The sequence below is a fragment of the Puma concolor genome, chromosome E4 (genome assembly GCF_028749965.1).
Source record: "Puma concolor isolate L17-30 chromosome E4, mPumCon1.1.hap2, whole genome shotgun sequence".
NCBI lineage: Eukaryota > Metazoa > Chordata > Mammalia > Carnivora > Felidae > Puma > Puma concolor.
The window spans coordinates 11,283,142-11,295,365 of NC_141683.1; positions in this window are offsets into that span (position 1 = coordinate 11,283,142).

The window sequence follows — 12,224 nt, forward strand, 5'->3', positions numbered from 1 at the left end:
TTTACTTTTGGGATTTTTTTGGGGGGGGGGGAGGGGAATGCTACCAGCTATCTAAACTTGAAGGATATATTCTATTTTGTTGTTAGAAAAAACCAAACACACACACACACACACACACACACACACACACACTGGTTAGAAACATCTGTACATAAATTAAACTTGATTTCTTGAGCTTCTCATTAGGAATTCCCACCACGTAAGAAGAAAATCATGATGTAGCCAATCTGGGGCTTGCTCAACTCAACCACGGCTGAGGTGCCTGCTCTAGAAGATTTCACACCTAGGATCCTCAAGGCCCCAGCAGCAGCAGCTTATACATTTGGCCCGTGGACAACATGGGGTTCAGGGCATTGATCGCCTGTGCAGTAAAAATCTGTATATAACTTTTGACTCCCCCCAAACTTAAGTATTAATAGCCTGCTGTTGGCTGGTTGCCTTACCGATAACATAAACAGTTGATGAGCACGTATTTTGTATGTTATATGCATTCTACACTGTACTGTTAGGATAAAGTAAGCTAGAGGAAAGAAATGGAGTTTCGTTCTCCTCTTAGGTCTCTGTGACGCAGCTTTATGGAGTGGCCAGTTTGCGGAGGCACATCGAGCTACTAGCCTGTTATTAACTCTCATCACATCTCTGCTCCCAAATTTCTTTCCCTTGGGTTCTAGCCTCCCATTTCTCACAAGCTACTGGAGATCTACTGCTGACTGTCCTCCAAACCTAGCATGTCCCAAACCAAGTCCATCATCGCTCCTCCAAAGGTCCTCTTGTTCTTCCTCTGTTAATGGCGCCACGGTCTCCGTAGGCATCCCAGGTTGCAATCCTAGCACCATTTTTTTTCTTACCTTTCACGTGAAATCAGCTTACTCGTTCTCTGGATTTGAGCTCTGCAGCATACTTACATGTATCCTCTCTCCCCCATTATAGTTTTACAAGTCAAGTTTCCATCAGTTGCCATTTGGACTATTGCCGTGGCCTTCCCAATGGAGAGGGTCTCCATCTCCGCCCTTCCTCCTTGACGCCCTATCTTGGACACAGATGCCAAATTAGTCTTCCAGGACCACAGTTCCAAATGGGTAGCCTTTTTTTCCTTTTTTTTTTGCCTAAAACTCTTGGTGGGTTTCTATCGTCTCAATCCATAAAATGAGTGTGGTACGATCTACCACAGATTCGTAGTGTTCAAGCAAGATTATGTATTCAAGCCCTCCACCCGGGAATTTTCACATAACGAGAGCTCAGTAAAAAGTAGCTATCATCATCTGTTGTCTGTCCCCTTTACTTTGGCCAAACTAAACTGTTTACTGCCTACCCTACACGGCACCATGATTTACTTTCCTTCTCCTGTTCTCATGCAGTTACCTTGGCCTGGATTACACTGCCCTCACCTACCCCGATTCAAATTCTCTTCATACTCTGAGACTCAAATGCAGCTAAGCCTTCCTACACCCTTCTGGATAGAAGGGATTCCTCCCTGTTGTCAACAAATATAGCACTTCAGTGACAGTTCCTTAATTATTTTTGCCATGTTCCAATCACTTTGCTAAATGCTAAATTTTAAGGACAGGATTTACATCGAATGGATTTTTATATCCTTTCTCTCATAATGACTGGTAACTGTACTAGGGACCCCTGCACCGCTCAAGGAGTCTGTGCTCACGTCTCCCCTCCCGCTCCGTGTTATGTCTATGCAGACATGGAAGGCGGTGAAACCTGAAACGAAATAGTTTGTGTTTGATAGGGTGGCACTTAATGCTCAAATGCTCACGCTAATGTGCACAAGTCAAATGTACATTTTCTTCCTTTTCCATCAACCTATCACAGCAGCGCAACATCAACAGCCACGTCTTCCCTGTGTTACTATAGAAAGTGTATTTTGGTTACTGTTTTCTTCTTCTAGTCCTTGTGTTTGACCTTCTCTTTCTTCTCCTTTTCCCTCCTCCCTCTCCTGCTTTATCCTTCTTCTTCCTCTCCTCCTCCTCCTTCTTCCTCTTCTTCTTCTTCTTCTTCTTCTTCTTCCTCCATTAATTCCCTTGCACTCAGGCATGCACCAGCCATATCCTCTGTATCTGCTTCATATAACTCTGGCACTCACACAGCACCTCACTCCTGGAGGTGTTCAGACCATGTTTACTGAACAATAAACATAAAAATTTTGCAATCACAAACTTCAGTCCTTTAAATCTTGATCCTGTTAGTTGACGTTTGGTTTTTGAGTCTAAGGAAACAGCGACGGCTTTGTACGAATAAAATAGCTCTGACATAGAAGGAGATGGCTACCTCTGTAACGTTGGGGATGGTTGCATAAAGTCTGAGAGCGGTGGGCTTGGCAGAAGTAGATGGAACACCGGGAAGCTATGCGGCCTGAGTGCTGACTACAGCAGGGGCTCTGTTGCTGGTTTTAATGAGTCTCCAAAATGTCTGCAGTAAGTCTGCCCGTTATACAGACAAGAAAACTAAGCTTACAGGTTTAGGTCATTCGAGAAGGAAATATACTCATTTCGCTGAGTAAGGAATTGACACGTGGCTAATGGGATGATGCCGGAAGACTTACGCCTTGGGTAAATGTTTGCCGGATGGTACTGTGTGGAAAAGAAAGAGCTGGTTATAAAGCAATTTCATTGTCCCACACAGAGGCAAAATGTAAAGGAGAAAAGAAAGGCTGGGCAGACAATACACCAACATGGCATAGGTGCTTCTTTTCGGACGATAAGATTTTGAGTCTGGGGCTGCTTCATTTTTAAATTATTTTCGTCATTCCTGTTATTATCACTGCTATTGCTGTCATCGCTATTATTATTATTGCTGTTGCGATTTTTGTCATTTGCTTCATTTTATTGCTAAACTTGTATGAGAACTGTATTCTGATTTTTAAAAAAGAAATAAGAGCATGCTTTTTGTTTTTTGTCACTATGTGTACTTTTTAATCAAGGCCGAAGTAAAGAGGGCGGATGAATTTTGGGGTCTCCCTGAATCACTCGAGGCCAGCGGTTTGGTTATACAGGAGAAAGGGGTCAAAACAGTTTTGGACCCGAGGCTGACTCTTTTCCAGAGAGGCGCAGGGCTGTACCTGCAGCGTGTGCTCTTCTCTGACTTTCTGCACAGGACTTTGTGGCCAGGGCACTGACAGCCCCCTGCCCACCGCCCCCCCCCCCCCCCCCCGGGCTCTCAGAGCTGGTGCAGGGAGCTCCGCCCACTCTTTCCAGGCAGCCAATAGGTTGGCAGAGGGTCCCTCTCCTTCCTCAAGGTCCCTCAGCTCTTGCTACTCACAAGGCAGGGTTTCCAGGCCTACCTCCTTTTGTGGAGAATCATGTTATACCAGACTAACACCGAGATCACCAGCCCTGAATCATGAAATTGGACAGTGTTGGGCCCCTTTCAAGAGTCAGGTCCCTTGTTAAGTCAGAAAAAAAAAACAAAAAAAAAAAAAGGAGCACCAGCTGTCATCTTTCAGGGAGGAGTGAAATTTGCTGAGCACCTCAGGAAACCTAGAGAGCCCCCCCCACGGACAAAGCACAGGGGCTGTAGCAAACTGTGATACCCTTCACTATTTTTTTGTTTCAAATGCACAGCATAGAAGCAAATAAGTTCTACAAACCCTCAGAATGGAGTTTCCACAATGAAGAAGAATACACCAAAGACTCAGTAGTGAAAACTGTAGGAGTCACATAAAACCTCCAAGCCTTGCCCCCTCCACACATGTGCCAATGACTGGCTTTCCCAGAGGACTTGCAAAATAAGGAGCTTAGGACATTAGGAAGTCCTTTCTGATATGAGAGCATTTTGAAGAGCACAGAAATGAAAGCTAGTCAATTTTCTCCCTTGGAGAAAGTTGAATCTTCAAGTCACTTCGAGCATAAGATTCAAAGAAAGATGCTGTGGATGCCTCCTTTTTCTGGAACCAGGGAGCACATTATACAAAATAGGACAAACAAACACTCTGAGCAGAAAATTAAGAAAACGATTCCACTTAAAATAGCATCACAAAGAATAAAATACATAGGAATAAACTTAACCAAGGAGGTGGAAGATTTGTACCATCCTAAAACTATAAAATAATAATAGAAGAAATGAAAGACACAAACAAGTGAAAACACATCCTGTACTCATGGATTGGAAGGTTTAATGTTGCTAAGATGTCCATACTACCCAAAGCCACCTAAGATTCAATGTCATCCCTTTCAAAATCCCAAAGGTGTTCATTTGCAGAAGAAAAGGAAACGATACTAAAATTGACATGGAACCACAAAGGACTTCCAAGAGTCAAAAACAATCTTGAGACAGATCAGAGCTGGAAGTCTCCTACTTCTTGACTTCCTAGCACATTGCAGAGCTACAATAATTAAAACAGTTTGTTACTGGCATAAAGACAGCCATATAGACCAATGAAACATAATAGAGAGCCCAGAAATAAACACACATGTATATGGTCAACTGATCTTTGATAAGGATACCAAGAACACATAATGGAAAAAGAAATCTCTTCAACAAATGCTGCTGGGAAAACTGGATATCCACATGCAAAAGAATGAAATTAGGCCTTGTCTTACACCGTATAGAAAAATCAACTTGAAATGGTGGGTTAAAGACTTAATCATAAGACCTATAAAGCCCCTAGAAGAAAACATGAGGGGAAAATGTTCACGACATTGGTCTTGGCAATGATTCTTGAATAGGACATCAAAAGCACAGAACAAAATAAATAAATAAAAATAGACAAGGAGAACGACATCAAACTAAAAGACTTCTGAGTGTCAAAAGAAAGAATCAACAGAGTGAAAAGACAACCTAGAGAGGGGAGGAAATATTTGCAAACCATACATCTGATAAGGGCTTCATATCTGAAATATGTAAGGAACCTCTACAACTCAATAGAAAAGAAAATAACTTGATTTAAACAAATAAACAAAGGACTTGAACAGACATTTCTTCAAAAACATACAAATGCTTAACAGGTATATGAAAAAATGTACAACATCACAGATCATCAGGAAATGCAAATCAAAACACAATGAAATATCACCTCATACCTGTTATGCCCATTGCCAATGGGCATACCATACCAATGGGCATTATAAAAAAAAAAAAAGAAAGAAAGAAAAGAAAAGCCAAACAGAAACATAAACAGAAAATAACAAGTGTTGATAAAGATGTGGGGAAATTAGAACTCTGACGCACCGTTGGTGGACATGTAAATGTAGCCACTATGGGACAAACACAGTTTGACTCCACTTATGTCAGGTATCTAAAATAGCAAAACTCGTCAAAGCACAAAGTAGAACGGTGACTGCCAAGGGAAGGGAGGGGGAAATAGGGAGTTACTGTTCAACGGGTATAGAGTTTCCATGAGGCAAGATGAAAAAGTTCTACATATCTCCTATACAACAATCTGTACCCATAGTTAACGATATTGTATACTGAACATTTTTAAGAGGGTAGATTTCATGCTTTAGGTTTTTTACTAAAAAAACAAAAACAAAGCAAAAAAAAAAAAAAAAAAAAGGACAGGGCAAAGGCCCAGTTATGGGTACGACATTCCATTGCAGGGGTTCAAGAAATGCAACATTGACATCATTTTCTGTAATTATACCAAATTTATCTTTTCATTTCCTATGTGTCCCATAACAGAAGGATGATTATCTCAGCCAACTCAAAAGTCCTCGTCATCCCTGAGGTAGTAGCTATGTAATCAAGGTGTCAAGGAACGGGAGGAGGTGGATGTTTAGTTTGGAATGTTTATTAGTTGCCGTATATTAGCATTTACTTTGAGATAGATCATTTGGAACCATTTCTGGGGAGAAGCGACAGTGGGATGCCGATCTAGCTCTCTCTTAGTCTCTGCCAGCACTCTTTGCTAAAGATGAGTTACCTGTTCCCTCAACCTCTGAGCAAACCAGCCTAGGACATCTGGCCCCTCCTGCTGTCAGCTGTTGTCTTATATTTTTGGCTGGAGACATTTCACGTTGTTACAATAAAACGGACTGCTGTGTCTAAAAACAAGCTATATTGCACGTTGTTACAATAAAATGGACTGCTGTGTCTAAAAACAAGCTATATCGTTTTATAATCTGTATAATCTGAGATGAAGGTGATTACACCACGGGGAGCTCTTTGCTGAGGGGGCAATACTTTTAAGATGCGAACTTGGGGCGCCTGGGTGGCGCAGTCGGTTAAGCGTCCGACTTCAGCCAGGTCACGATCTCGCGGTCCGTGAGTTCGAGCCCCGCGTCGGGCTCTGGGCTGATGGCTCAGAGCCTGGAGCCTGTTTCCGATTCTGTGTCTCCCTCTCTCTCTGCCCCTCCCCCATTCATGCTCTGTCTCTCTCTGTCCCAAAAATAAAAATAAAAAATGTTGAAAAAAAAAATTAAAAAAAAAAAAATAAAAAAAAAAAGAAAAAAAAAAAAGATGCGAACTTACTTCAGACCTTGAGGCTGTATGGTGTGCATGCTTACATGTTTTACGGGACTCCATCCTACCCCCCCACCGCCCATTGTCTAGCAGCCATGTGGTTTATATGGAATTGACCCCACTTTCAGAACCATGAACTCTGATTGGCCTCTGGCCTGAGCCCTGGTTACTATACTCAGTTCAAGAGTAGGCGTGAAAGCGAAGTTGATCCATGGTCTAAGTGAAGCCCGTGGTGTTGGTTTAGTGGTTGAGAAAAAGGAAGTCTCCTATCTTCGTGTATGTGAACAAGGATGTGGAGAGTCCATTTGCTAGAGGCAGACATATTGGAAGCACAAAGAAACTTCACCTTATTTGGGAAATTTAGGAGGATGCTGACGCCATGGGAACAGAGATGTGGAAGAAATCCTGTGACCTTGGTGACAGAAGTGAAACACCAAGTCAAACCTCACCTGAAACACTCTTTGCACTGAACCTCCATTTTCAAGAGTCCGTTAAGTGGGCTTTAAGTTTTAAGTCAGTGTGAGTAAGGTTAGCTTGCAAGAAAAAGCATTAGAACGGATAGAGAAAGAACTGTACTGACCCCTTACTTTAATGATCTCTCCTCTTCCCCAAACTCTTTGGGTCCTGGGACACAGGGGTTTTCCTTCCAAGAAAATCTGCATCTGAGTCAGCTGGGTACCTTGTGGCACTACGAGACCTGGGGCACTTTAAATTTTATAGATTGGGGGTTTGGGGATCTTCCAGGTGATCTGGGCCACTGAGCTGAAAATCCACAGCAGAGCAAGAGAACTTCCAGTTTACATCTACCCTGAGGTGGTTGGAGCCCCTGGGGCTCCAGGGCAGAGTGGCACCATCTCCTGTAGACATGATTTTTATGGAAATGCCATCAAAAGCAGTTTCAACTTTCTCTCCCTGCTAGCCTCTTCAAGATGCCAGCAAAAGGTTTCCTGCTTTTCCGGTAGAGAGGTAGAACCAGCGACTGCTTGAAACCATTCCGGGGGATGGAACACTGGTTCCAGTGTTCCATTAATTAATTAATGGTTAATTAATTAATTAATTAATGCTCCTTGCCTTCTTTTTTTAAAAATTTTTTTTTTCATCGTTTATTTATTTTTGGGACAGAGAGAGACAGAGCATGAACGGGGGAGGGGCAGAGAGAGAGGGAGACACAGAATCGGAAACAGGCTCCAGGCTCTGAGCCATCAGCCCAGAGCCTGATGCGGGGCTCGAACTCACGGACCGCGAGATCGTGACCTGGCTGAAGTCGGACACTTACCGACTGCGCCACCCAGGCGCCCCTCCTTGCCTTCTTTTGGTTACATAATTAGGATGCTACTTTGGGATTTCATAATAATTGATAGCACAGTCAGGACAAGTTAGGGTTAGAAGGGACTTTGAAGATCATCTAAATCATTCTTTCTCATTGCCAAGTAGTATTCCACTGTATATATAAACCACATCTTCTTTATCCATTCATCGGTTGATGGACATTTAGGCTCTTTCCATACTTTGGCTATTGTTGAAAGTGCTGCTATAAACGTTGGGGTACATGTGCCCCTATGAATCCGCACTCCTGTATCCTTTGGATAAATTCTTAGAAGTGCCATTGCTGCGTTGTAGGGTAGTTCTATTTTTAATTTTTTGAGGAACTTCCATACTGATTGGCAATAGCATGGATGAAACTGGAGGGTTTCACTTATGCTAAGTGAAATAAGTCAGTCAGAGAAAAACAGATATCATATGTTTTCACTCATACGTGGAACTTGAGAAACTCAACAGAAGACCATGGGGGAAGGGAAGGGGGAAAAAAGCTACAAACAGAGAGGGAGGGAGGCAAACCATAAACGACTCTTAAATGCAGAGAACAAACTGAAGGTTGATGAGCGGGGTGGGGGGGTACGGAGAGAGGGGAAAGTGGGGGATGGGCATTGAGGAGGGCACTTGTTGGGATGAGCACTGGGTGTTCTATGTAATGAATCATGGGAATCTACCCCCCAAACCAAGAACGCGCTGTATACACTACGTGTTAGCCACCTTGATAATAAATTGTATTAAAAAAATCATCTAAATCAGTAGTTCTAATTCCTTGTTGTTTCCTCAGTGGTGAAACCCTTTCTTCGAGCACTCTGTTTCATGGAAACTCAATGCAGGAAACAGAGTGAAGGCGCTGTGTCTGGGAGTGGGGAGATCAAAGGACGGCGCTGCCCCTCACCCAGCCCTACCCATTTCTGTGACTTTAACAGACTCTCTTGCTCCCCACCTATCTCCCCTTGGCCTCTCCTATTTCCGAACGTGCCCTCCTCACTTCCAGCAGTGTCTGTCTTTTCCCGAGGGTGGCTGTTGGTTGGTGAAGCCGTTATTCCAGACGCGTGGACAGTGGGTGAGAAGTCCTGGGGGATCCACACCCCTCTCTCGAGCATCCCTCAAGCTACGAATCTCCAGCTGGCTCACCCCTTAGATGGGAGGATTTGGATGCTTGTGTTCTCGTCTAAAGTGTGTGATTTGTCTAAAAGTGTGATTTGTCTTTTTCACTGCATTGACATTTGCACTCCCAGGTGCAAAAAAACATGGTGGGACAGTTGCCTTCACATGAGTCAGGCAGTGACACCTGTTATACGAGTTGTACTGGTTACACTGGTCGTCATTGTATTCTTCACCATCTTGTACTGATGTGGGGGTGGGGGGGGGGAGCAGGTTCACTTAAAGTGTCCTGGATGAAGCAGTAAAAGAAAAAAAATAATTACATTTTATTAAACACTGACCCTTAAGTGTAAATCCTTTTAATATTCTATGCGATAAAATGGAAACTGCATCTATAGCAATTCTGCTCCATCCAGAAGTATGGTGGTTATTTCAAAGAAAAGTACGTGTGTGATTCCTTGAGTTGAAAAAAGAAACTATGCTTTTCAGACTTGGATACTTGGCAGGCATTTTTCAAAATGAACGAAATAAGGCCGTCACTTCAAAGACACCACGGACGGTATTTGTTGCCAGTAAGAAAATCTGAGGTTGAAGAGAAAATTAGATATTTTGAGAACTCATATCCACCGCTGTGAGCCTGATGACTTCCCAATGCTTAACGGCTTTTCTGATGATACAAGTGGAGATAATAATGAATGTGAATTCTTGAAGTCGTATAGTGAAATATGCTAGCATTCGGAGTAACTGCCTAACTCAGTGAAACACTAATTTTCATAGGACCAACACATGACCAAAATCAAATATCAGTAAAAGATTTGTTCAAAGTGCAGGATTTTAAAAAAAGGGATTTTTGTGAAATAGAGTACAAACAACTCATAGATATGATTTCAAACTCTGCATTTGCAACTGAACCTTTAAGAAATTATCAGTCGTCAAGATTCAGTGTAATATCAAAAAAAGAATATACATAACTATCTGAGAGTGTACATAATTACATACATAATTAAAATATCCATCACTTTTCCAATGACCTATCTGGTTACGGGCAGGTGTACTTCAACTAAAACATACAGCAATAGATTGAATGCAGAAACACGTATGAGAGTATGCTTCTTTCCTATTAAACCAGATATTGAAGAGATTTATAAAAATTATGTAATATAATCTCATCCTTCCCACATCGTTTTTTTTTTTTGTCTTTGGAAAATATAGTGGCTTCTCATAAAATATTTGCCATTTAGTTAACATGTAACAGATTTACTCTTCTTAAATTAACAAATAAATATTTAAATTTTTTCTCAGTTTTAATTTCTTTTTTTTTTAATTTTTTTTAACGTTTATTTATTTTTGAGACAGAGCAAGACAGAGAATGAGTGGGGGAGGGTCAGAGAGACAGGGAGACACAGAGTCTGAAAGAGGCTCCAGGCTCTGAGCTGTCAGCACAGAGCCCGACATGGGGCTCGAACTCACGGACCATGAGATCATGACCTGAGCCGAAGTTGGACGCCCAACCGATTGAGCCACCCAGGCGCCCCTCAGTTTTAATTTCTAATAGAACAAATATTTTAAGGTATTACCCATATAAACAAGGGCTTCTTGGGGTCCTCCATAATTGTTAAGACAGTAAAGGAGTACTGAGGTTAAAAAGTTTGAACACCACTGTTTCCCATTGTTTCTGAGATTCCCAGTGGCATTTATCTCAAACTGCTCCCAGGGGTAATTTTCTTGGTAACACACATTTTCTGGACTGATTCAATTCCCTGTCTCACTTCTCCATTCCCACACCGCATCTTCCAAATAAATACCTTATGTGCAACTTCTTATCTTGCGGTCCATTGGGGGGCGGGGAGTCAAATGAAAACCCCTTCCTTCGAATCCTTGGTTGTTTGGGACATCACTTAACAGCAAAGAAGTTGAACTCTTTCACTCCATAAAGGGGACACTGAACTCCAGACAGACGACATGAATTAGAACGGTCAAGGGAACACCGAATGGTTTCTCTGTACAGTTGACATCCTTTTCATCAGCCACAGCCTCCTTAGAGGCAACACCATTACAAATCCCACAGAGCCACTCACTGTTGTCTTCCCAGGATCACACAACCCTGGTGAAGAAGCAGTCTGCCTGGGTTCTGCTTTTCATACTCGTCTCCAGCCGAAGTGCCTTTTAGTGCTGTATCCTTGGGAATCTCGGGCGTGAGAGCTTCTGCTTACAACTCTGGTTTTATTACCAGCATTTTCCTCAACTCTAAGTGCTGAGCACACCTATATCTGTGAAGGGTCCTAGATGGGTACAATCTATGCCTCTTCTTTCAAAGAGCTGAACATCTCAGATTCATTTTGTCACCCGAAAGGCGTGTGGTACTAGCTTCTTACCTTAGGTGCATCTCCTCACTGGATTCTGTTTCTCCCTTTATTTTCCCTATGGACTGGAAGCTGCTTACATCCAGATTTTTGAAGATCGGTCTGAGGGGCTACGTGAGGAGGGGGACGGACAGAGAAAACCATAACCGACCTTGGTTTCCTTTGGTTGCTGTTGTTGTTGTTGTTTTGGATTTGCCAACTGCTCCATGTGTGGGTGCCAGACCTCGAGTGTTTGCTGATCACCGAGTGTTTGCTGATCGCCGAGTGTTTGCTGATCACCGAATGTTTGCTGATCACTGAATGTTTGCTGATCACCTGTTGTATGTCAATGCTTGTCCTCCAGACATTTTGCAAGGGGTGGAGCTGGAAGTCTCTCCCTGGGCTCTGACTCCAGAGCCTTCCTGCTGCATTTCACTCGGACAATTAGCCAGAGTCACAACGTAGCCCCCGGCACGTTTAAATGCTTAGAGTCTGAGTGACCAACCTGATACTTCCCTCAGGTGTCAGATAATTGCTGTTCTCTGCGTCTGGGCGGTCCTCAGCTCAGATAGGCAGTTCTGTTGTTTCAAGTCTTTGGATTTCCATCCTGATCTGAAGACTTTTATAAAGTGAGCTATTTATGCACTAGAATTATTCACTACTGGTGAGACAGCACTTTAATATACATGTCAGCTCTACAGAGAGGAAAAATTGTTCTTTAATTAAAACAATGTGAACCATGTCACCTTTCTTTGGAATCAGTATTTTAAAACTGATCTGGGACTGAGAGTTCTGACTAGCGTAAATGTGTTGGAAACAAATGCAGGGCTCTCTTTCTACAAGACTCTTCTTGGAAGCCAAGAATTTTATGTGTTCAGGGAAGGTTTATATTATACTCGGGGGTTCACAGTGGACTTCACTGACATGCCAATCTCTGTGGTAGACCTCTTCTTCCTTCTTGTGAGTCCAAGATTTTATGTTGAGGACATAATGTACAATAATTACCAACTTCTGAGATTCTTGTTGGAAACCTATGGAGGAACACGAATCAGA